Genomic DNA, 26,437 nt, shown 5'->3' with positions numbered 1-26,437 from the left:
AAATTCAGTAAGATTTACGTTGTCCTCTACAGGAAAAAAGAGGACGGGGTGTGGAAGTTGCAGTAAGACAATGGTAGCCTGGGGCAATTGTAGATAAGCAAGATCTTTGAAGTGAGTTGGACCAAGACTCCTCTGCTTACTGCAGATGAGATAGGCTGGGGTTATTGTGGCAGTGTGTACTCAAACCAGACGAGTGAGGACTCTGTAGTGAACTTTTCCAGAAAGGTCTTCCTAAAAAATAGTCCCTTTACATAATTGGGGTGCTGCAGACAGGCAAGATTAGAATAATGGCAGCAGGCTGAGAGTAGCAGACACCAACAAAACCAACAAACTCATTCGTAAGGTCAGTGATGTTCTGGGGATGGAACTGGACTCTCTGATGGTGGTGTCTGAATACAGGATGCTGTCCAAGTTGCATGCCATCTTGGACAATGTCTCCCATCCACTACATAATGTACTGGGTGGGCACAGGAGTACATTCAGCCAGAGACTCATTCCACCGAGATGCAACACAGAGCGTCATAGGAAGTCATTCCTGCCTGTGGCCATCAAACTTTACAACTCCTCCCTTGGAGGGTCAGACACCCTGAGCCAAAAGGCTGGTCCTGGACTTATTTCCTGGCATAATTTACATATTACTATTTAACTATTTGTGGTTTTATTACTACTTATTATTAATGTTGCAACTGTAACGAAAACCAATTTCGTCCGGGATCAATAAAGTATGACTATGACTATGACTAAGGCACAATTATCTTCAAGAACAACAGGAATTCTGCAGATGCTGGAAATTCAAGCAACACACATCAAAGTTGCTGGTGAACGCAGCAGGCCAGGCTGCATCTCTAGGAAGAGGTACAGTCGACGTTTCAGGCCGAGACCCTTCGTCAGGACTAACTGAAGGAAGTGTGAGTAAGAGATTTGAAAGTTGGAGAGGGAGGGGGAGATCCAGAATGATAGGAGAAGACAGGAGGAGGAGGGATGGAGCCAAGAGCTGGACAGGTGATTGGCAAAAGGGATACGAGAGGTTCATGGGACAGGAGGTCCGGGAAGAAAGACAAGGGGGGGGGAGCCCAGAGGATGGGTGAAGGGCTGTCCTCCCGGCAGATGGGGAGCTGATGGTAAGCGGATTTTAGGTCTATGGTCGAGTACACCTTGTACTGTGCTATCTGATTGACCATATCCGCGATGCGGGGTAGAGGGTACGCGTCGAGCTGCGTGAACCTATTGATGGTCTGGCTATAGTCCACAACCATCCTATTCTTCTCCCCGTTCCGAACAACCACCACCTGCGCCCTCCAAGGACTTGTGCTTGCCTCAGTGACCCCCTCCCTGAGCAGCCGCTGCACCTCCGACTTAATGAAAGCTCTGTCCCCCGCGCTGTACCTCCTGCTTTTAGTTGCCACGGGTTTACAGTCGGGGGTCAGGTTGGCGAACAGCGGTGGGGGAGGGATCCTGAGGGTGGAGAGGCCGCAAGTGGTGTCGGTAGTGTGGCAGTTGGCATGATGTTGGGTGGGATGCGCGGGTTGGTGTGTGTGTATGGTCAGTAGCGGGGTACGTGACATATCTCTACAAAACAGGGGATTTATGACAGTAATTGGCAGGAGGGGCCCGTCATACTTTATTGTCATACTTTTCAGGTGGCTCTGGAAGTCCAACCCCAACAGCACAGGGGCGCACAGTTGAGGCAAGAGCAGTAACGTAAAGTCCCAATATTCTGTGCCCTGCACCACTAGTGTCGCTACACAACCCCCCTGGATGTCTGTTGTATGCGACCTGGAGGCCATGGTGACCCTCCGACTTACCGGCCGTATCATGAGTCCGCAATGCTGCACCGTGGCCGGGTGGATAAAACCCTCCGTGCTGCCTGTGTCAAACAGGCAGCTTGTCCTGTGCCCCTCCACCATGATGTCCATCATTGACCTTGCAAGCTGGTGGGGAGCGCTTTGGTCGAGGGTCACGGAAGCCAGGGTGGGGTCGCTATCTTGGTCCGGCGTGGTGGGGTGCCCCGTGAGCACCCGTTGGTCGTAGTCGGTGGGAGGTGGCGCCGACCAAGATGGCCGCCCCCATGTCTCGCACGTGGTGGTGGCGTGCAGGGAAGATGTCGGCAGGCAAGATGGCGACCCCCACATCTCGCACGTAGTGGCAGTGTGCAGGGAAGATGGCGACCCCCACGTCTCGCACGTGGCGCTGCTTGATCCCGCTCGCGGTTTTGACTTACAGACCTTGGCAAAGTGGTCCTTCTTTCCGCAGCTGGAACAGGTAGCTTGTCGGGCCACGCAGCTTTTCCGGGGGTGCTTCTCCAGTCCGCAGAAGTAGCACTTCGCGGACTCACGACTGGTGGCAGCCGAGGTCGATTCGCCGGCGGGTTGCGGGGTCTGCGGCACCCACGAGGCCATCGGGAGACCGCGTGCCTGGAGAGCCTCGGAGTTATGCAGAGCGGCCTCCAACGTATCAGCCAGCTCGATGCCGAACTTAGGGTAAGATCGGCTTTTTCCAGCAGCCGCTGGCGCACGTACACTGACCTGGTCCCCGTGACGAAGGCGTCCCTCACTAGGAGTTCTGCATGCTGCGCCGCCGTCAGCTCCTGGCAATTGCAGGCCCGCATGAGTGTCTGTAGGGCCCGGACAAACTCAGCACTCGATTCCCCGGACCGTTGTTGCCGTGTCGCTAAGCGATGCCGAGCATAGACGCTGTTTATCGGCCGCAGGTATTGTCTTTTGAGTGCGTTCATCGCGCCGTCGTAGTTCGGCTGGTCTATGATCAGCGAATAAACCCGTGGACTGACCCTGGAGAGTAGAACTCTGCGCTTCGCTACGGGGTCGGTCACTTTAATCTCCTCTAGGTACGCTTCGAAGCAGGCCAGCCAGAGTTCGAAAGCGTTTCCAGCTTCAGGTATTTGCGGATGGAAGTCTAATTTTTCTGGTCTCAGGGCCTGTTCCATGTTTTAAAATGTACAGCGAATAAAATTGAAGCACCTTCAATTACTCCAAAAGACTGAGGTTTGGTAAAATACTGAAAGGCTGTACAATACGACCTCCACAGTGAGTGTCTGCCCCTGGACTGAGGGGGAGGGGCAAGGCGAACACCTTTATACAGGACTCTGTGGGAAGAGCCACAGGGGCAGTCAGCAGAGGGGTGTGTCCAGACAGGCAACCGAGTTACAATATATATACATGGTTTACCACAATGGGCAAGGGGTATAGTCAGAGGGAAAGAGGGAGAAAAAGGAGAGTGAGAGAAAGAATGTGTGTATAAAAATAAATAACAGATGGGGTACGAGGGGGAGGTGGGGCATTACAGAAAGTTAGAGAAGTCGATGTTCATGCCATCTGGTTGGAGGCTACCCAGACGGAATATAAGGTGTTGTTCCTCCAACCTGAGTGTGGCTTCATCTTTACAGTAGAGGAGGCCGTGGATAGCAAAGTGGTCTCCCAGTCTGCGTCAGGTCTTGCCAATATATAAAAGGCCACATCGGGAGTACCGGACGCAGTATATCACCCCAGCCGACTCACAGGTGAAGTGTCGCCTCACCTGGAAGGACTGTTTGGGTCCCTGAATGGTGGTAAGAGAGGAAGTGTAAGGGCATGTGTAGCACTTGTTCCGCTTACACGGATAAGTGCCAGGAGGGAGATCAGTGGGGAGGGATGGGGGGGACGAACGGACAAGGGAATCGCATAGGGTGCGATCCCTGCAGAAAGCAGAGAGAGGAGGGGAGGGAAAGATGTGCTTAGTGGTGGGATCCCGTTGGAGGTGGTGGAAGTTACAAGGAATAATATGTTGGACCCGGAGGTTGGTGGGGTGGTAGGTGAGGACCAGGGGAACCCTATTCCTAGTGGGGTGGCGGGAGGATGGAGTGAGAGCAGATGTACATGAAATGGGGGAGATGCATTTAAGAGCAGAGTTGATAGTGGAGGAAGGGAAACCCCTTTCTTTAAAAAAGGAGGACATCTCCCTCGTCCTAGAATGAAAAGCCTCATCCTGAGAGCTGATGCAGCGGAGACGGAGGAATTGCGAGAAGGGGACGGCGTTTTTGCAAGATTATCTTCAAGAAGCTTGGTTTAGATTGACTTTCAACACCTCTATTGTGAATGGTGATTGATCTTGCAAGTAAGGAATTCAAATATACATGGACAATTTACCGCATTGTCAATATCCATAAATGATAAATCAATTCGGTATAAAAATAGCAATTTTCTGTTCAGACTTCAGAACAGTATGGGTGACAGGGTCCCATACTGTTCTCCTTGTAAAATAAAAGGAATGCTTGATTTGTAACAGTGTATGTGTTATGGGCCCAGTTATTTTAATGATCTTATTTTATTTTATCGGTGACGACACCAGTTTCTGCTTGCCTTTGATATACAGTATGCTCTGTCTTATTCTTGGTGCATGCCCTATGCCAGCATCACAGCAGTTAACCAAGCTGTCTTCCACACTGGAAGCAGATTGAGAACGGCCTGCATCCACAGATCTCCTGCAATGCAACCTAGAACAGAACTGCTCAATACTGGAAGAATAAAATTTGCTCACCTATGACTTCTTGCAAACTTATTTGGATCAAGATTAGATTTCTCATGCCCCGTTGAAGATGAGGAAAAGTATACCCAATGGCCTAGTCAATATTGTTTGCTCAATTACATCTAGCACGTACTGTAAGTGATCAGTCAATTATTCTCATTGTTATTTGTAGGGCATTTCTCTGTGTAAAATGGTTGTCCCATATGAATACTTTAATTGAAATAATTGATTTTTTTCCATCGAATACTTAGATTACTATAAGGAATATAACAAGGCATTGTGTAAATTGAAATCTTTTTTGTATCTTTCAGTGAGTCTTTACGGAAACACAGCTTCATTTTCCTGCAAGACGAGTCTGACCCAAATGTAACTTATTTATTTCAATAGTCACATGACTAGTTGTCACTTTCAACCTGACTGACATTCAATAAATCTCGCAATTGGATTAAATAATGTTTTCCCTGCACATAACGGATCTGTAAGTGAATAATATTTTAAATCAGAAGTAGAAAATCAATATAAATATATCATATCTACTTTGTAACCAGAATTTTTATGGAAGGTCTCTTCCAAATTTTATAAGTTTGTTGATTACAGTCCAATTTCTGTTGATAATGTCTTTTGGCCTGTTATTATACCATAAAGTATGTACAAGTATCACAGTTATATTGTTCTCTCTGCATGAAACTGCTTTCAAATTACTAAGTTAAAATAAAAAAAGAACATAAATCAAATTAATGTGTGAAATGTGCCAAAATCCAGAGTTTAGATCTCTGTTGGAATTACAAATGCAGCATATTGATTTGACTCAGAGACTCCAGGTCAAGCCTTAATGATATTAAAAATATTGGCTGTTGCTGCCTGTTCCATATCTACAGGCTGCTCACCCTCTGTTAGGACAGATGTAAGAACACTCACATTGACTGCAAGGCATTCCTTTTCCTCCTGGATCCACAGCAAATGGAAAGGAATTTCCCTGCTAGCAATGGCAGGTCTGGTCACCAAGACACAATGTATGAAGCTGCAGAGAAAGGAGGGGAAAGTGTATCCAACATGGCCCTCATCTTGATCGTGACTTTTGTGTGTGCCTGCATTAAGCTGTACATATACCATGGGTCTCACACTCACACCATTCCATCAATTCAGATATTGTACCTGTCCTGTGTATCAAGGAATGTATCTGATTGGTACAGAACAGTCATCTAATCTGGACCTTACACATAGGACCATAAGTCAATTAACCATTGGTTTGCCCAGAGCTACTCAAGGTCCAATGGAAAGAGAGATGTTGTATCCTCTTGAATGGATCATTAAAATTAATATATACAAAATATAATCATTGAGGTGAGTGTGTCAAGGGTTTTTTTATTGTCACATGTACCTAAGTAAATCAAGAAGTTTGCCTTGCATACTGTTTGTACAGATCAAATCATTACATGATGCATTGAGTTAGAATAAGGAAAATCAATTACAATGCATATTAAAGTGTAAAGGCCACCAAAAAGTGCAGTGCTGGTAAATGATAAAGTTCAAGATCACAATGAGATAGATTGTGAGGTGAAGAGTCCATTTTATCATACAAGAGGTCTGTTCAAGGGTCTGATAACAGTGGGATACAAGCTGTCCTTCAGACTGGTGGTACATGCTTTCAGGATTTTGATCTTCAGCCTGATGGGAGAGGATAGAAGTTAGAATGTCCAGGGTGTGTGGGACTTCGATTATGCTGGTGTCATGGTCCGGTCCATGAATTCCGCATTCCGGTTCACGATCCGGTCCGTGGACTCAGGACTCCAGGTCTTCCAGCAGTCCCTTGTTTTGGTTGGGTTAATCATAGACACCTAATTCCCATCTTGGGGCTTGGAGTATAAGTAGCCTTGGGGTCGAGTGTGGGCTGCTGGTTCGTCTTGTCAAGATTCCCTGGGTGCAACCTGCCAGTGGAAGGCTAGAGCGGCCACTTGCCATCTTTAGGCCGTGTTGGAAAAGCATCGCTTCATGGAGCCTTGCTGTCAGTAGTTGGAGCTGTCTTTGCGGTATGGATTCGGCTGTTTCCCAGGCCAGCTGAGTGGCCATCAGCCACTCCAAGCTAGGTAGGGATCCAGCTGTTTCTGTAGCCAGCCGAGGTTGCTGGCCATAACTGTGACTGGGAGCAACCCCATGCAGAGATGGAACTGTCTGTTGTTCTTCGGTGTTTGTCACTTCTTGTCCTTGCCTCCGTAGGGTAAGTCAGGCCGTTCTGCCGTTGCCCTGCGGAGGGATCACTCTTGTCTTGTCTTTGCCTCTGTTGGGTAAGCCCAGCTGTTCTGCCGTTACCCGACAGATGGACCTGTCCCATCTTGGTGTGAAGATAAAGTTGAGTCCCGGCTTGTCTAAGGATAAGTCCCGGCTCTGTCTATGTACTGCCCAGTCTCATGTTAGTGTCGTGTTAAAGATAAGTCCCGGCTTTTTAAAGAATAAGTCCCAGCTCTATGTTGATGTACAGTTCCCAGTCTGTCTCCGAGCTCCAGCCTCTGAGTTATCAGCCTCAAGCCTCAAGACCCCTGCTTCCAGCCTCCAGCCCCAAGACCCCAGCCTGCAGCCATGTCATGTCCTTGCCTAGTTCTGGGGTCCGAGCCCAAGGCAAGACCCAGGTTCTGGGTCCTTATCCAGTCTCTGGCTCGGAGTCCAAGCCCAGGATCCTAGTCCTGTTCCTAGTTCCTTGTCCAGGTCCTGCTTTCCTAGTCAAGTCCTAGCCCAAGTCTGTGTTCTTGCCCCAACTCTCTTGTCAAGTCCTGTTCTTCGTACTTCAGTGCCTGTGTCTTGCATTTGGGTCCGTTCCCAACATCCCCTATTGTGACAGCTGGCTGCTTTACTGAGACAGCAAGAAGTATAGGCAGAGTCCATAGAGAGGAGGCTGGTTTCCGTGATGAGCTGCAATTTTTTGTGAACGGTGCAGAGCAGTTTCCATATCACACCATTATCTATCCAGTCAGAATGCTTTCTGTGGTGCATCAATAAAAATCAATAAGAATCGACAGAGACATACTGACTTTCTTCAGTCTCCTGACAATGCAGAGGCATTGGTCATGTCATCAATGTCATGGAACAAAGCTATTCCTTTGACAAGAACTTCAAGGTAATGGGTTTACAAAGTAACAGAAAGCAAAAGTTCTAACTTGGCAGAATACCTCATCACCAGCACTTTCAAACAAACAGTGAGTTTGTTTTTCTGTTGGTGAAAGGGCTGGGCCATCTGTATTAAATCCTTTGTATGCAGCTGGAGTCTCAACAGCTGCACACTGCCTTGAGGCAGTTGGCATGGGAATGAATTGTCACCTGTCTCCTTCTGGAATGTGTTGACAAGAAGGTTTGAAAAGAATTGGAGGGATGTTTAGAAGATGTTCGTCCTGGATTTCTATGTTCAAAAGTTTAAAGTTCAAATTTATTATCGAAGTATTTGTATCATACTGTATACAACCTTGAGATTCATGTTCTTTCAGACACTCACAAAACGAAGAAGCCCAATAGAATTCACTAGAGAAAAAGCACCCAAGACTGGAAATAGGTACTGAGGGGATGTCAGGGGTAAGTTTTCCACATAGAGATTGGTGGGTGCGTGGAATGCACTGCTGGTGGTGGTGGTGCAAGCGGATAAAATAGGGTTTTTTTTAAGAGCCTCTTAGATAGTTACATGGGGCTCAGAAGAATAGAGGGCTATGCGCAAGGGAAATTCTAGGCACTCTCTAGAGTAGGTTACATGTTCAGCATACCATTGTGGGCCAAAGAGCCTGTAATGTGCTGTAAATTTCTATGTTTTATGTTCTAAGACTGCCACATATCCAATTTGTAAAACGGGACAGTTCGTGCAAATAGTAAAAAAAGGTAAACAAGGACACATGGAACGTGAACTGCAGAGTTCCTGAAAGTGAGTCGACAGCTGTGGAGCCCATTCAGCACTTGACTAGTGAAGCCCATCCAGGAGCTCTGTGGCTGTGCGGAAATAACTGCTCCTGACCCTGGTGGCATGTCTCCCAAGATTCCTGCACCTTGCACCTGATGGTAGTAGCAAGAAGAGAGGGAGACCGGTCAAACACAGGCAGACAGCAGCACTGATCACCTGTTAGTTTTCCGCTCTTTACCTTGACGACTTTAATCTTGCTCAATGCTTTAACAAGACGCAGAATAATGGAGCTGAAATTGGGTTCCTTTTCCACCATCAGGCCTCAACACAGCATCCACCCCTAGCGCAGGCCACCCTGGCTGTACGTGCATTTTTGAGAGTCTAATTTGCTGAATAACCCAGCAGATTGCAAAAGCACCAGATCATTTAGTTGGTTCAAAGGTACATCCTTAAAAGGTCAACTACAGGCTGCAGACTGCAGTGATTGCAGTCCAGAAGTATATTTACTAGAATATCAAATAGTTTTGTGAGCTGTCCGCACAGCGTCACCATTGGTCGCCAGTGCCGTCTTATATGTTATACATTGAGACATATGCAAACTTCAGTTGCTGCTGGAAGATTATTATCCAGTAAAATACACCTTCTAAGCTGCCCAGAATTTGCTGGCTTTCAAGTAGCAAGAAGGTATCCTTGAATGTCAAGTCAACATTTGCACATTCCAGGATTCAGGAGTATGTGCCTAAGGTCGGTACAATCACTGCAAAGCTTTGTGGGGAAATGCCACGGTTTATGCCTCTCTCAACATTGTATAACAATGGCCTAGAACTTGTGGCAAACCTGAGAATGGCTGGCGTAAAGAACGAAGTGATATTATGTCAACGTGAAGTTAATCTTCCAAGTGTAGTGTGAATGGTGACATTTGAGTGCACAATGTTATACATTCTCAGGTTCTATGAGTGAAGTATATTTTTGGAAAACAATGTTAATGTGTAATGTGATCTAATGTCTGATCTACTCTACATTTATTCTTGACCTTGACAAGACACACTCTCAGAATCATGTTTAATATCACTAGCATATGTTGCGAAATGAGTTGTTTTGCAGCACAGTATATTGCAATACATAATGCAGTATAAAACTATAATTTTGTATATATATATATGTGTGTGTGTCTGTGTGTGTATGTATATGTATATATATATAAAAGAAGTAGTGCAAAAGAGGGGGAAAATACAGAGGAAGTATTGTTTATGGGTTCATTGTCCATTCAGAAATCTGATAACAGAGGGTAAGAAGCTGTTCCTATAACAATTAGCATGTGCCTTCAGGCTCTTGTATCTTCTCCTTGATGGTAGCAATGAGAAGACAGCATGTTCTGGGTGATGGGGGCCGTAAATGATGTATGTCGCCTTTTTGACACATCACCTTTTGAAGGTGTCCTCGATTCTGGGGAGGTTAGTAACCACGTTGGAGCTGACTGAGTTTACTACTTTCTGCAGCGTTTTCTGGTCCTGTGTAGTGGCCCCTTCATACTAGAAGGTGATGTAACCAGTTAGAATGTTCTCCTTGGTGCAGGTGTAGAAGTTTTCAAGAGTTTTTGGACAAATTTACTAATTCTCCTCAAACTTCTAATTAATAGAGCCACTGCTGTTCTTTGTGATTGCGTCAATATGTTGTGCTCATGATAAATCCTTAGAGATGGTGACACACAGGAACTTGAAACTGCTCACCCATTCCATTAATGATTCCTCGAGGAGGACTGGTGTGTGTTCCTTCAACTTCCCCTTCCTGAAGCCCACAATCAATTCCTTGAGTATACTGACATTGAGTGCAAGGTTGTTGCTGTGACACCACTCAACCAGCTGATCGATCTTGTTCCTCTACGCCTTCTCATCAACATCCGAAGTTCTGCCAACAATAATTGTGTCAGACTGTATCTTAGGTATTTCTGGGATCCTTGGCCGCTATGATATTAATTAGTGAAATCTGCTTTGATTGTGCCAACATTCCACTTGCCATGTGATGTAGTTTTCATTCCTATGTTTAGAATTATGTTACATTCAACAGAATATCAATCTGTAAAAGGAAAACAATTTAGGCAAATAAAGAAAAGCTGACTGAATACCCAGACCCTGTTTCAACCCTGCCTAAGTACTCACACCCGGTATATCCTCATCCAGCAAGCACTAAAATCATGTGCCACACTGACCAATTTAAACTCCAATGTGTTTGGCAATTTTCCCGTCGGAATGTAACCTTTTATAATACAGACAACTTTCCATTAATTACTTGGTCTAAATTAATTTACTTCAATTCTTCTTGTAAATGAAAATTAAAAAAACAAACAGATTCTGGAAGTCTGAAACAGAAACAGGAAAAGCAGGAAAGATCAGGATGCATCTGTGGGAAGAAAATCACAGCTAACTTTTTGTTTACGAGCCAGTGTCAGAACTGAGAAAGAGACAAAAGAAGCTTATTAAGCATCCTTCTCTTTCCCATTTGTGACAAAATGTCTTCAGCTTTAAACATCTACTCTGCTTCTTTTTGTACAAATGTTTCTGAATATTTATGACATTTTCTGTTTTTATTTTATATTCCTCCATTCTAATGAAAAGCCGTCATCTTGACCATCATTTCTCCCTCCATCTGCCTAATTTTGCTAAGAATTTCCAGGCTCTCTGCTTTTATTTTAGACTTCCAGTGTCTGTCAACCTTATATGAAACATTTCATGTACGTGTGTCACAATATTTTTTATCCAACCAGTAAGAGACAATCATTATACTTACCCTCTTCTTTACTGAATAACCATCCACTCAGCTTTTCCTCCATCAAGGAAAGTGTTCAGAGTACTCTTTAAGGTACAGCAACAGTGGAAATTACAAAATTGTACATATTCAAAGTCTAATTGTATGTCTATTAAAATTAATGGGCACAAAGCTTCATCTCTGACGTGAGCGGGCTAAGGGAGCAGAGCTATTACTTTGTATGACAAGATCTTCAAGAAAATGAGATTTCTTTGAAATATGGGAACCTTGCAGAAGGTGAAAATGCTAATTTTATGTATTAGAGACTAATGTCTATTTAAGCCGTACCTTGAAGATGGTTCTCTTTTAAAGAGATAAGTTTAGCAGGTATGGGCATTCTGGAGAAGAGTTATATCTGAAGATATAACCATCCCATCTGATCAGCCATGAAATTCAAGAAATGTTGTTTTATTTTGGGATTCTTGTGTTTACAAGTTTTACTTTTATATATGTAGCCATTCTAATTGTGGCTTTATTAAAATATTTAAAAATCTAAGCAATAAATAATTCATGGGCATTGTCATTTAGCTGATATCTACCTCAGCCTTTGCTATAATTATAACTAGGGAAGAATCACATTTACATTGGCTTTCCATAGTGACCAGGTTTTCTATAAATACAATGTATTCTCCTCTGTTCTGTGTAGTGATGGAAACGTTATGACATAAAGCCTTGGCTAGCTCTCACTTAATGATGTCTCAGAAATGCTCCATATACAAATTTATAAGCCTTGAAACATCTCCTGTTTGTACAAATCTATATTTTTTGAGCTACAACAAAATCAAAATAGCAATTGCAAGAACGTCCCCAATGTCGCCCTCGCCCTGATGGCCAGCTTCGTGTGTGGCTGCATCAGGCTGTGCGTGGATCCCAGATACGTGGGCACGAAGTGCCACTGTATGCCCAGGTTCTACCTGTCGCCCTGGCTACGAAGGATGGGTCTGGCCCCTTTCCCGCGCAACACCCCTGTCAGCTGGTCATTGCCTCCATACCTTTCCTTTGTAGAAAAGTTCTTCCAGGCCAACGCCTTTGATCACAAGGCAATTAGACAGTGGTCGGCACGTAATGTCCTGCAGGCACTGCAGGAGAAGGACGAGATAGACCCAGTAGGGTGGTTCCCTGAGCAGACTGTCCAGTATATCTGGCAAATTGCCTCATCGCCAGACCTCACCAACAGGCACAAAGACCTCGCCTGGTTGGCGGTGAGAGAGGCCCTCCCAGTCACATCCCTCCTGTATGCCCGGAACATCGTCTCCACACCCTGTTGCCCACTGGAGGACTGTAATGGGGTGGAGTTGGTGGCTCATCTCTTTGCACACTGTGGGTTCACGAAGAAGGTGTGGAGGTGGATGGAAGGGATGGTGTTAAGATTCATACCCAGCAGCTGCGTAACTGAGGATTCCATGATCTACGGGCTGTTCCCGGGGACACACATGGAGACATACATCCGGTGATGCTGGCAGATCATCAATTCGGTGAAAGACGCTCTTTGGTCTGCCCGAAACTTGGTGGTCTACCAGCACATGGAGATGTCCGGATCAGTGGGAAGCTCCCAAGGACCCCAGACCGCGATGCTCTACTTCACTCCAATATCATTAATTTGCCTAATTGTGGCTTATTTTATGTGTTAATTGCTCCCTGAAGCTTTTTCATCCTGTTTATTGGTAACTGTGGGTTTCTCACGCGATTTTGTACTCTTTAAGTTACATACACTGAGCACACATTGCTCAGTCTTGAATTAGCTTGTCTATAATGACATTCATTCCGAGTGACCTATGTATCTTCATAGATTCTTCTGTGAATAAATTCTCATCGGTGTTCTATACTCGAATCTCCAGTTGCACCACGCCTGGGTTGCGAGCTGAAGTTTATCATTACAGTCAGGATGATAAAATTGAGAAAAATACTGAAGAGGGTGAAGAAGTCAGTATAAAGCCTGTAAACATCATGTTTTCTTCAATATAAACCTATCACTAATAATTTGCAATGTTCTCTACTTTGGGTAAGAAGCAGGTTGACCATAATGTTGTAGACTAGCATTCAATGTTATTTATTATTTAATGTAATTTTCAGTACACAAGAGTAAAGATTAAAATAATTGCTACTCTGGATCTAATGCAGCACAGAAAAAAACACAATAATATAAAGAACACAATAATTAAAAACACAATTCTGTAAATATAAAATAGAAACAATAGCTTATGTACATAGAATGATTGTATGTCCATTAAGTGATATTAGGCACAGGAGTATCTGTACATAAGGCAACTCTGACAGTAATGATAAAGTAGTGGAGGTTGTGGTGAGGAGGGGGTTGGATGTGTGGTGTGGTTGGTTAATTGGTGGAGGTGTTGGTCAGCTTTACTGCTTGGGGAAAGCAACAAGTTTTGAATCTGGTAGTCCTGCTGTGGATGCTGGATAGCCTCCTCCCTGACGGGAGAGAGACAAGCAGTCCATGAGCAGTGTGAGTGGGACTTTTCATGATGTTGCTAGCCTTTTTTCCAGCACCTTTCTGTATATATATCCTTGATGGCAATTAGATTGGTGCTGGTGATGTGCTGGGCACTTCTGACTACCCAATGTAGTCCCTTCTTGTATGCCTCAGTGTAGTTATCATACCATGCAGGGATGCAGCGTGTTGGGATGCTCTCTATCATACATTGTAGATGGACACAAGTATTAATGTGCATAGTTCAGCTCTCCAGCTTCTCCAGAAAGAAGAGGTGTTGGTGAGTTTTTTTGATTGTGTAGAATGTGTCCTGGGACCATGAGAGGTTGTGTGAAATGTGCACTCCCAGGAGTTTGAAACCGCTTGCAGTTTCCACTGCCGTGCTGCTGTTGTAAAAGGAGTTGTGAGTGATGTGAGCTGTCCTGAAGTCGATAACTATTTCCTTTGTTTTATTGACATTGAGGAAGAGATTATTTGCCTGGCACCAAGACTCGAGCTCTTTCACCTCCTCTCTGTAGGCCGTCTCACTGTTGTTGGTGAAGAGACCTACCACTGTCATGTCGTTGGTGAACTTGACAATGAGATTACTTGGTGATATAGTTTTGATTCAGTAAAAACAGAGGAGACAAAGACTAATCGAAGTCTTTGTTTAAAAATACAATGTTATATGTGAATGGCGAATCACCACTTTCACTGTGGACACTTTACAGGGCTTGCCTGACAGCACAATTTAGTGGTTTAATTCTGGTTTGTTCAGTCTTCTTGTCAGGAAAGAGGAGAGATAGAAATTAAACCAAACCTTATCAGCAATATTTTATATAAAGGGGAAAGAATATATTAGAAACCAAAGAAAAATTCTGGAAAATAATGAAAGATCTAGACGTAGACAAAGTTGACATAGTAACTCAGATGTGATGAAATGTGCTTGACCAGAAATATTAACTCTTGCTTTTCCACAGATGCTACCGGCATTTTGAGCCGTCATAATTTTCTACTTTTATTTCTGATTTTGTATCATCTGCAGTTTTTAAAAATTCAACTGAAAATGCTTATTACATATGAAATAATCGTGCTTTGTTCTGTAGTCCTAAAACACTAGAGACACTTTTATTGCCTACTGTCAACACCCATTCTTGCTATTCATGAATTCAGTCAAATATTTTATTGCTGAGAGACCATTCTTATTAATTTACGATTGTAGGACTGCCAATGCTATGAGATTTTGCTACTGAGATATCTCGTTGTTTCCAGTGAAACACTTTCAATGACCTGTTTCATTGTATGAACATGAAATCATGTTAGTCTCCAAGCACAAACCAGATTTGGAGAGAAAGTTGTAGGGTTAGACCAGGTAGGCACATGGTTCATGTTGTAATAGACCAAGAAGGTCAATTATGAGGGCTTGCTGAGACCTGCTGAGAATCCTCAGGCACCTCCTCAGGATTAATGATTTGTAAATAGGCAGTTGCGTCTCTCAAAGTCCAACTCTATGTCCCCGTCGTGAGAGGCGGAAATGGGTAAGGCCGGTTGACAGGGCTCTGGCGAAGATGTAAAGACCAATCCCTTGTAGAGTGGATACAATGGATGATAGAAACAATGATGAACTTCAACCATACCATTGACTTTGGACAATGGATACAGGAAGTCCTCAAAGGCCTATGCTCCACTGGCAGCTAAGGGCTCAAGAAGAAGGAGAAATTGGCTGCTGCATTGTTGGAAGTGATCTGGGTGTAGGTTGGTGGAAGGAGTCAATTATGTCAGAGAGAGAAAATAGTGATTGGGAAGAGTTGATAGACAGAGGTGGGGAGGAATGACATGTGGAGGAAATAGAGGCAGTATCAGGAATGGCGGGCAATAGAAGAGAGCAATGTATAGAAGCCACAGGCCGTAATATGAAGCAATGAATAGCACTTCTACAATATCAGACTCATCTTTGGATAAGAGCTTACTTTTCAAGGTTCAAGGTTCAAGGTGCTGTTATTATCGAAGTATGAATGCAGTATACAATTTTGAGATTCATCTTCTCCAGACAGCCATAAAACAAAGAAAATCATGGAAACCATTAAAAGAAATACACCCACACACAAAAAAAACAATTCACATGAATGGCAATAAGAACAGCACCCCCCCCCATGCAAAAAGACAACAAATTCCACAAACAGCAACAAGAATATGAACCTCGCCCATGCAAAAAACAACAAATTGTGCAAATGGCAACAGGAACGTCAGACATCAAACAAACCTCCCCCACGTAAAATAAAAACTAACAAACTGTGCAAATGACAACAAGAAAGAGCAGGTGAAAACATAGAATATAAAACATAAAACTGAAAGAGTCCGATTTGAACTGCAGTCCAATTCATAAGTAGCAGAATTTTGGTAACATCCTCCAACAGTATCATGGGAGAGAGAGCCCATTTGAATGCAGAGGCCTTCCCTCAAGAGCAGCGAGTGAGAGATCTGTCATACACAGACAGCTTCTCCGGAGGCAGAGAGTGAGAGACGGCCACACGCGGACACCTCTCTGGCAGCAGTGAACGAGGGGTTGGTAGTCAGTGCTGAGCACTTGCACACCTTCTGCATTCACCTCAATGTTTCAATTTTCCTTGATGCCTTAATCGGCAAGAAATGGCGTCAATGAAGGGCTCACGTCCTTCTCTAAATTTCTTCACCTTGAGGATGCTTGCCTTCTGGAATCTCCTCGGAGACAGCAAAGCACCAGATTAATCAATTGATCTTCCAACTGCAGATCACAGTCTCTAGCAGTACCAGAAACACATTTAAAATAAAAATAAGACATAGAAGAAATGAAACAAACAGTGTCGTTGGACTATTTGGAAGATGTCACCAGAGGTAGCATTGTTTGCTGACGCCATCTTGACCAGATAGAGTAGTCTTCAGGGAGCCCTGTAAAATCAGCTATTTATTCATGTTACTTGCATTCCATGTTATATTAACAAAGATAGCAGCTAATTCTGGAGTTTATCATAAGGCATCCCTGAATGCTTCACACTAGATATTTCTATTTGAAGACTTTATTAGTTGCCTTTGCAATTATGAAGAAACTCAATTTGCCTGACATTGTTTCATTTAACATAGTACAGTTGAAACATTTCTGTGTATGAAGTACAATATTAGCTATTTTCAGATCACCCTGTGTTACTTGGAAAATACCCTATTTCAATTTGACAATTGGCATACACAGGGTGATGTTATTCTCCGTACAATGTCTCTTTTGAAGTATAGCCAGGGAAATTAGATCCTTGTGCTTAATAGTTATTTTCATGAAATTCTGCACCCTTTTTTCTCCAAACATACCTTTGCTCATTGCGGCCAAAAAGTTCTATTTTAATTTCATCAGTCCACAGGCCTTGTTTCCAAAGCGCATCAGGCTTGTTTAGATGTTCCTTTGCAAACTTCTGACACTGAATTTTGTGGTGTGGAGCGGGAAAGGTTTTCTTCAGATGATTCTTCCATGATGGTCGTATTTGTGCAGGTGTTGCTGCACAGTAGAACAGTGCACCACCACTCCAGAGTCTGCTAAATCTTCCTGAAGGTCTTTTGCCGTCAAACAGGGGTTTTGATTTGCCTTTCTAGCAATCTTACAAGCAGTTCTCTCAGAAAGTTTTCTTGGTCTTCCAGACCTCAACTTGACCTCCACCGTTCCTGTTAACTGACATTTCTTAATTACATTATGAACTGAGGAAACGGCTACCTGAAAACGCTTTGCTATCTTCTTATAGCCTTCTGCTTTGTGAGCATCACTTATTTTGATTTTCAGAGTGCTAGGCAGATGCTTAGAGGAGCCCATGGCTGCTGATTGTTGGGACAAGGTTTGAGGAATCAGGGTATTTATAAAGCTTTGAAATTTGCATCACCTGGCCTTTCCTAACAATGACTGTGGACAAGCCATAGCCCTAACAAGCTAATTAAGGTCTGAGACCTTGGTAAAAGTTATCTGAGAGCTCAAATCTCTTGGGGTGCCCAAACTTTTGCATGGTGCTCCTTTCCTTTTTTGCACTCTAAAATTATACAAAACAAAAATAATACACTAATCTTGCTTAAAATGTTGAAAAGAATGTTTCATCTTTAACTTTATTACTTTTGGAGATCTTTTACTCACTTATCTATTCACAGTAACAGAAATTTTGACCAGGGGTGCCCAAACTTTTGTATGCCATTGTGCCTTGTGTTTATCAGAAGAATTGCAAATGCCCGGTAATCCCTGGAATTTTATTGAATACCACCAGGAGGTCCATAGAAATAAATATGTAAATTCTAGGTTTTTTTTTTACTTTGTTACCTCTGACTCTTTCATGATCTACACCCTTTTTCTTCTGGCATCGCTTGTGTTTAAGTGGCAACAAGCAATTCTGTACCACGTTGAATTGTTTGTGAATGCTTTTCACTGATCTTGTCATTTTACCCGTTACCAGAATTGCCCAGTTCATTGATGGTAATTCATGTTCCACATAATCAATAATACTTGACAAGTCAACCATATGTTTATAGTTAAATCAGATCCAGTTTTACAGTTGTGCACTTATTTTAATATGGGACAACAAACGTATGTAAGTCTGTACCCATTTACAACTTAGTAATTGCTTTGTCTCGGGAACTAATTATGAGGTACTTCTATTATGACCTAATTATTTAAGAGCCTATAATCTTGAATAATTATTAATCTCCAACTATAACAAAATTATAAGTGTGGAATAAGTTGCCAGTGGAAGTGGTAGATGCAGGTTTAAGAAATTTGGATAGGTACATTGATGGGAAAAGTAGGGAGGGCTATGATCCGGGTTCATGTTGATGGGACAGTTTGGCATAGACTAGATGGGCCAAAGGACCTGTTTCTGTGCTTCAGTGTTCTATGACTCTATGATTCCAGAACTTCAATAATTAAGTTCATAACTTCAAATGGAATTGATAATTCTTGGACAATTTTACGGGCCTTGCTGAAGACATCTGCAGAATTTCAACCTACCACCCTCATTTGAAACATTGAATGATGTGGAAGGTATTGTAGGTGACTTACTCATCTTCGACGTACTGCTGCTGGGATGGCAAGGCGTAGATTCTGGTGTAGGATGTATCCCGCTGCAGGAGAATATTGCTCAACATGTCTCCAGCAAAAGTAACAGCTGTTGAAATGGCTCCTAGATGTTCATGTGCATCATGGAAATTCTGGTTGTGACACCAAAGATTAAGAGGGTGCACCTAACAAGAAGTTGTCATGAGGAGAATTATCCAGACTCTTTGGATAGGATTGGCATAATGCCACCTGCTCACCCACCAGAACTGCCATAGGTTGCAGATAAGTTGTTGTCAGAGTTTGGCAAAATAAGTATTAAGGAAGATCAAGAAAGACCATGAGAAAGAGTACGGCAATTTAAAATGGAATCATGTGAGTTAATATATTTTGAAAGTAGAACTGAAATGTGGAAGGGACTGATGATCCTTTGTGCCAAGTTCTGGAATTTCAGCAGGGATACCTTCTGCTCCTAATGCTGGTTGATTTTCAGTCACATATGGTGTTTTTGACTTCTTGTCAGTAAGGTTATTGAGGCTGGTTACATAAATTGTGGGATGGAATCAAAATTGCTCATTGCGATAGCTGAGAAGTTATGAGGTATTTCTGCAGAGAGGCTTACTGCCTCTCTGTCTTTGATAATTGGGTTCTTGGATGTTTGTGCTATGGATGCTGTTGATAGTAATGAGGAACTGTAAATATGATGATTATGAGAGTGGTTTTGGACTTCCCTTGGTTTTTTGACCTATCATTGCTCTATAGGTCACAGTTGTTTCTTGCTGAACCTTTGTGTTTGGGTAGCTTTTCTTTTATCTTGCGAGTGATTGAGTTTTCAATGCTCGACAGCTTTATAATTGTGATTAATTAGCTCTTGATCAGGCTATTTTCAAATTACCTTTGTTTTCTAGTAGGTCAGGAGTCTTTTCACAAATGCAAATTAGGCTGAAGGGCAGCCCAGCCACTTTGGACACTCTACAGCTCTTGTGTTAGATACGTGGGTTATGACAAAAGTCGTTAAGCACTTTCTGCAAGAGTGTTTATTAGGTGTATCAAAAATCAAGCTTACAAAAATCAGAGAAAATAGTGAAAACTGCCTATATTTACAAAAGGATATCTGCCAGAAAACACAATAAAAGCTCCATACTTATATTCCTATCCACTGTGAACTGACAGCCTCTATCTCTCTCCTCTACTGAGGACATGCAGCTCCTTTTTTTTTCAGACTAGTATATACTATATTTAATTAACAACAACGTTAACTTAAGACTACACATGAATTAGAAAATGAACCCCACAATATAGTTAGAATCGTATTACAAGACAAGCAGGAGTATCTACCTTAAATGCCATATACATGCATTTACATATCCCTATTACTAAAGAAGTAGAATATTCAACCAGGTATGGTGGGAAAGACACCATAAATCTAACCTGAAGGCGTCAGCTTGGTTTAGGATCTATTATGAGAATGTACCGAGGAAGATACTTAGCGCAATACAGCCGAATGACAAGGCGACATTTCTGTGTATATAAATGCGCACATGTAAAGAGTGTGTTCTATGAGTGTTCCCCATCACATGATGGTTGGGGGTAATCTAGTTCTCTGTAGATCGAGGGGAGCTACCTTTCCGAGGTCCTCAAAATCTTCAATATTCATTTTCTCAACAAGACTCATTTTGCTGCTGTTGTTTTTGGACCAGGCAGACTGAGATAACAGTTATAGATTAAGTGGTGGTCAGTCAAATAGTCATTGGCGCCTGTTATGCTGCAGAGGACCTCCCGGATGATTTTATAATCCACCAGGTTCTAAATCTTGCAATGGAGGTGCTGCAGTAGGCATATTTTCTTCTGTATTGGGCAAGGAGATATCAGATACAATTTCCACTGTCAAGGAGAGTGGTCCAGTTCTGTCCTTACTCTTTAGAATTATCCACTTTTGATCAGGTCTGTAGTCCCTCATCACGACTGCTTGCCCAGGAATGAAACATCAAACCTCCTTGTTTGAGGAGCTCTTAATTTGTCTCAGATGTTTGTCCCGCATACTCCTTCTGAGATTGGGTTTGAGAAAATTCAAGCATGAACACAAAGGATGATCCCAGAACAGCAAGGCTGGTGAATTGTTGGTTGTGGAGTGTACTACATTATGATATGCAAGGAGGAAATTGGTGAACTTCTGATTCGGTATCAGTGACATTGCTCACCATCATTCCTTAGACACTGGACAAACTGTTCTGCCAAGCCATTTGTAGCTGGGTGGTACCGTGCAGATGCAATATGGAATAATTGATTCTCTTTCAGAAATGACTGAAACTGCTCCGTCACACACTGTGGTCCATTGTCTCTGACTAAGAGTTCTGGGACATCAGTCCTTGAGAAGAGACTTCTCAACACATCAAAAGTGTGTGTGGCTGCAGTGGTGGCTATGGGGAACACTTGTGGCCACTTCGTAGCTGCATCCACTGCTACCACAAAATTTGTGCACATGAATGGTCTGGTAAAATCCACATGAATCCTTTGGCAGGGCAATGCAGACCATTCCCAGGGATGGAGTGGTGCTGATCTTGGCATCTTCTGGAGTGTTGGCATGCTGAACAGTGCATGGCAAGCTGTATGATCTACTGATCTATCCCAGGCTATCAGACAAAGCTTTGACCCAACACTTTCATTTTGACCATGCCTAGATGACCAGTATATAGCTCCTCCAAAACTTTAACTCTTAGCTTGGATAGTACAACAACTCTTAATCCCCACTTAAGGCAAACTTAGTCAAGGGCAAGTTCATCTTGGCACTCATAAAACTCGAGGAACTGGAATTTCTGCTGCACATTCCAACCATTTTGGGTGACCATGTAGATCTGAGACAGTGTGGGTTTTTTTATTTGGTTTCCATTTGGATCATCTCTGCCATAATAGGGAGACGTTTGATTTGCATTAGGGAGAAAAAATCTAGAGAAGTGTCCTCTTATGTAAATTTTTCAGGTATTTCTTTTCCAAGGGTAAAGGAGTCAATCCATCAGCATTTCCAGGACTTGTTATCCTCTTGAATTCGGTCTTGTAATTGTGTCCACCAAGAAACAGAGCCCATCTCTGCAGTTGTGCTGCTGCTGGTAGTGGAACAGCCATCTGTAGTTTGAAAATAGGCACTAGTGGTTGATGATCAGTAATGAGGGTAAACTCTCTTCCACACAAATGATGGTTGAAATGTTTAACATTCCTAACTGGACTCAAGGCCTCACTCTCAATCCGTTCATAACTTTTCTCTGCAGTGGTAAGAGAACATGATGCAAAGGTGATAGAGCATTCTCTTACATCATTCTTAACATGTGACATGACTGCACCTATACCATAAGGCAAGATTCACTGGTGTTATGGATCATAATGTCTGATGTAAACATTTCATGTAATTTTTGAAAGCCCCCTCACACTGCTTTGTCCATTGCTTTTTCTTCAATTATTCCTACAGGTCTGATCAAAAATCTCCAAAACCTAGGTCAGTGTACCTCTCCTTCAACTAAATCCTCAACTTCCTCATCAGAAGGCTATGAATTAGAAATAACACCTTCACCTTGCTGATAATCAACACTGGCACACCTCAAAGATGCCTGCTTAGCCCACTCCTCTACTTGATCTACACCCATGCCTTTGTGGCTCTGTACAGCACAAATTTACTGACACAACTATTGGTGGTCGAATTTCAGATAGCGACAAGAAGGTGTACAGGGGCGAGATAGATCAGCTGGTTGAGTGGTGTCACAGCAACAACATTACACTCAACATCAGTAAGACCAAAGAATTGATTGTGGGCTTCAGAAAGGGGTAAGACAAGGGAACACACAACACTGCTCATCAATGGATCAGAAGGGGAAAAGGTGAGCAATTTCTAGGTGTCAACATTTCTGAGGATCTATCCTGGGTCCAACATATTGATGCAGTTACAAAGAAGGCACAGCAGCAGCTATATTTCATTGGTGTTTGAGGAGATTTTGTATGTTACCATAGACACTGGCGAATTTCTACAGATATACCATAGACAGCATTCTACCTGGCTACATCACCATCCAGTATAGGGGGTGCCACTGTACAGAATTGAAGTAAACTGCAGAAAGTTGTGAACTCAGTCAGCTCTGTCATGAGCACTGGTCTCTCCAACATTTAGGACATTCTCAAAAATGCGACATCTGTCATTAAGGATCCTCAGCTTTTAAGACATGCCCTCTTCTTATTGCTACCATCAGGGAGCAGGTACAAGAGCCTGAATGCATACACTCAATTTATTGTTATGCAGCACGTTGTTATGTTACACATTGCAAAACATAATTAAAAAAACTGTAAATTGCGGTAAGAAGTATATTTATATATTTAAAAATTAAATTAAGTAAGTAGGGCAAAAAAAGAAGAAAAGAAAAAGTAGTGAGGTAGTGTTTGTGGGTTTAATGTCCATTCAGAATTGCTCCTCCCCCCCATCAGATTTCTGATTTCTAAATAAGCCTATTATAGCGATAAAGTCCTTTGTGAGTGTTTATAGTGAGAAATGTTTTGGACTCTTCTTCCATCTCCATATGTAGGTAGGTCTCAACTAGGTCCACTTGGCTGAAGTATTTTCCTCCAGAAAGATTTGCAAAGATATCCTTTATCCTGAGCAGCGGGTGTTGATCTACTTTCAGTACTGGGTTGATGATGACCTCAAAATCACCACAGATCCTGACAGATTCATTCTTCTTGGCTACTGGGCTCCACTGTCCACAGGCTCCACTCTACCTTGGAAAGAACTCCTTCAGCCTCCATGCGATCTAGCTCGCTTGCTACTTTATCAGATAGTATAAGGACCCAGATGGGCTTTGTAAAATTTGGGTGTGGCATTCTTAGTTAACACTATTTTACCCTTGATATGTTTCAGATTTTTTGGAATGACTGGAACAACGGAGCCAGTGTCCAATTGCATTTTAATTTTTTCCCTTCACTTCCGTAAGTCATATTGCTTGTCTCATTTTAGTTTTCACATTGTAGATTTCAAGGCTACTAGTCCTGTGTCACTCTGATCGTTATCAGATTTTTCTGCAATAGCATTCAGATTAGTTCTCTTTTTGAAACTGCGACTTAATTTTTAAAAATCTTTTTTTCTTTTCCCTGTGCAGTCTATTTTTTTTTTAACCTACTCTTTGATTGTGTGCTATATTGTTGGATTTTCTGCAAGTTTTACCCTCAAACTTGCACTGGTCTAGTGAATGTGAGTCCCTGCCACAGTGGTAACACAATTTGTTTGCCCAGGCTGACATCTGTATAGATGTTTCAATTTTGTTCGCACTCACTCATAGTTCCCGACTGCAAATCAATAGCACTTCTGTCCGCTGTTTCCATTGACACAGCAATTTACAACTGTTCTTTTAAATGTGAATAGTGTTTCAGTTAGGAGTCATTTTTGAAATCTTTCTTGTAAGATTCCAGAAACTAAATGATCTTTCAGTCATTCATTAATCCCATCACTGAGCTGACAATGCTCAACAATCTGTTCAATTCAGCCGTGTATACTGAAATGGACTCCCCTTTCTTTAGATCCCACTTAAAACATTCTGCAAACAAAATGGCTTGATTCTAAATGCTTGTGCATTACTTTCGTGATAGCAGCAAAGCTCACTTTGGCTGGTTTAGTTGAAGCAGTTAAACTTCTAAGCAAACTGTATGCTCTTCCACCTAGTACATTAGCAAAACAGGCACTCACTTCTCGTTGGCTATTTCCTTTGCTTCAAAACACTGCTCAATTCGTTCCATACACAATATCCAGTTAACTGTCGAGTTAACAAACACGACCATCTTTCCAATGTAGCCAGCCATTTCTGCTCTTTTTTATTTATGATTATTATCACCCAGTACTCACTGTTTATGAACCCATAAATCTCCTCTGTTTTCTGACTTGTTAAAAACTCAATCACCTTCCTTTGTGTGAAGAAACCACATGCTGGACTTTTGTTGTTAACTTGAAATTTTCTTTCACCCTTGTGAAGAAAAGGCATGTTGCACCTCAAAACTTCATCTCGAGTTCATTTTAAATCTTGCTCACTGCCACTGTTAATTTTTGTAACTCCAAAACATAAAATGAATTGGAAGAAAAGCAAGGCAGCCCAAGATATGCATGTAACCTTTGTTTTTACTTTTTAGCAAGGAGTGCATTACTGCACGTTGGTGGAATGACACACGCCATTCACGTACCTTTACATGTAACCTATAATGAATTGTGTTAAACAACAAAGAATGCTCAATCGAACAATATATTTACAATATCACTTGTTACATACCCTAAGCAGATCTTGTGACTTTCTTGTGTTACATACCCCGTAACTGGGTTGCCAAACCAGCAGAAATGGATCACTCAGTTGGAGTCTGGAGTACTAGAACTAAGAAAGTTTTATTAAAGAAACAAGCAACACAGTAATCGAAAGGATAATAAATGCAACAATTCAACAATGATAACCACACATGTGCACAGAATTAAGATAACAGCATCAATCAAGCTCTATCGTTGTCTAGGGGTAAATGACCAATTTCAAAATGACTCAAAGTTCAGTCCAGTTTGTAGTTCAGTTCGCAGTAATCGTTGCCATGGCGATGGACAAGGTGGGGGAAGAGAGAGATAGAATAGGAACAACTCATCATTCAGAACGGCTTCACTCACAGACCAGCAAGATGGCTCACAGACCAGCGAGATGGCTCACAAACAGCTTTTGGGCGGGTCCTTGGTGATGTCACCTGAGGTCACCGACTGTGACCCCTCCTCCAGATGCGGTCGATCCTCTGCAGTGAACCCGGCACCCAGGCAAGGGCGGACACACACCGGGTTCCCGCTGATCGTACCTTTCCACCCTGGTCGTTGTCTGGCACTTCTCACCCACTCGTGAGAAGCGTACCGCTTCCAGGGTCTCGTTACCTCGGGTGGCGTGTGTGTCTGTCTTAGCGAACCTGTCCCTTTTTATCCCCCTGCTGGGGTATCGCCTGTCCATCACTTCAAACAGTTCAGGGTTCAAAGGGGGGAGCCGCTCCAGACAGCTCTTCCTCCCACATCCCTTCATTACACATCTCCAGACGCTGCTCCATTGTTCTTTATCTCTCCTTCCCCTGAGGGCAGGTGGCAGACCAACTGCTGATGCCACTGATGCTAGCCCAGGCCAGCAAACATCTTAATTTTATGTGTATTCTCGTAACACTTGCGAGAATGATGTAATGGTCTTTTGGAGGTCGCCTGATGTAATTTTCCCGCTAATGTGAGGTCACGTCATACATGTTCACCACGGGTCTAAGAGGGAAGACCTCTGGTGACGCAGTTGGTTTTCCAGCTAGAAAGTTAGTCAGAGTCTCCGTTCTGTTGCGTATTTGCTTTATGACGCAGTTTCATTTTTAAAACGGAGTTTTACGTTCTTTTGCAAGGTACAATAGTGCTGGACTGGCAATTTCTGTTAGATTTGTTGATATACCTTTTTTCAGTAGTATTGGAGATGGAAGACTTTATCGAAGTACAGGATATGAAGGATTAAGAGAAGTCAGGAGTGTTCGGCAGTTTAACAAAGGATCGATCTTATTGAGTCTTCGTTGAAGACGTAGCAACCTGCATTGAGATAACTCTTGCCAAAAGCGTAGGAAGTTCATGCAAAGTGCTCTCTAGAAATTAAGGTCAGTTGTTTTAAGCCATTTATTTCCTTCATCGTGAATCTTTTGGACAGAACCAGCAGGAAAGTCACGTCTATGAAGAAATCCTTCTCCA

This window comes from Mobula hypostoma, chromosome 16 (genome assembly GCF_963921235.1).
Source record: "Mobula hypostoma chromosome 16, sMobHyp1.1, whole genome shotgun sequence".
In the NCBI taxonomy this organism is placed as follows: Eukaryota; Metazoa; Chordata; class Chondrichthyes; order Myliobatiformes; family Myliobatidae; genus Mobula; species Mobula hypostoma.
Note: the sequence above shows the minus strand (reverse complement) of the source record.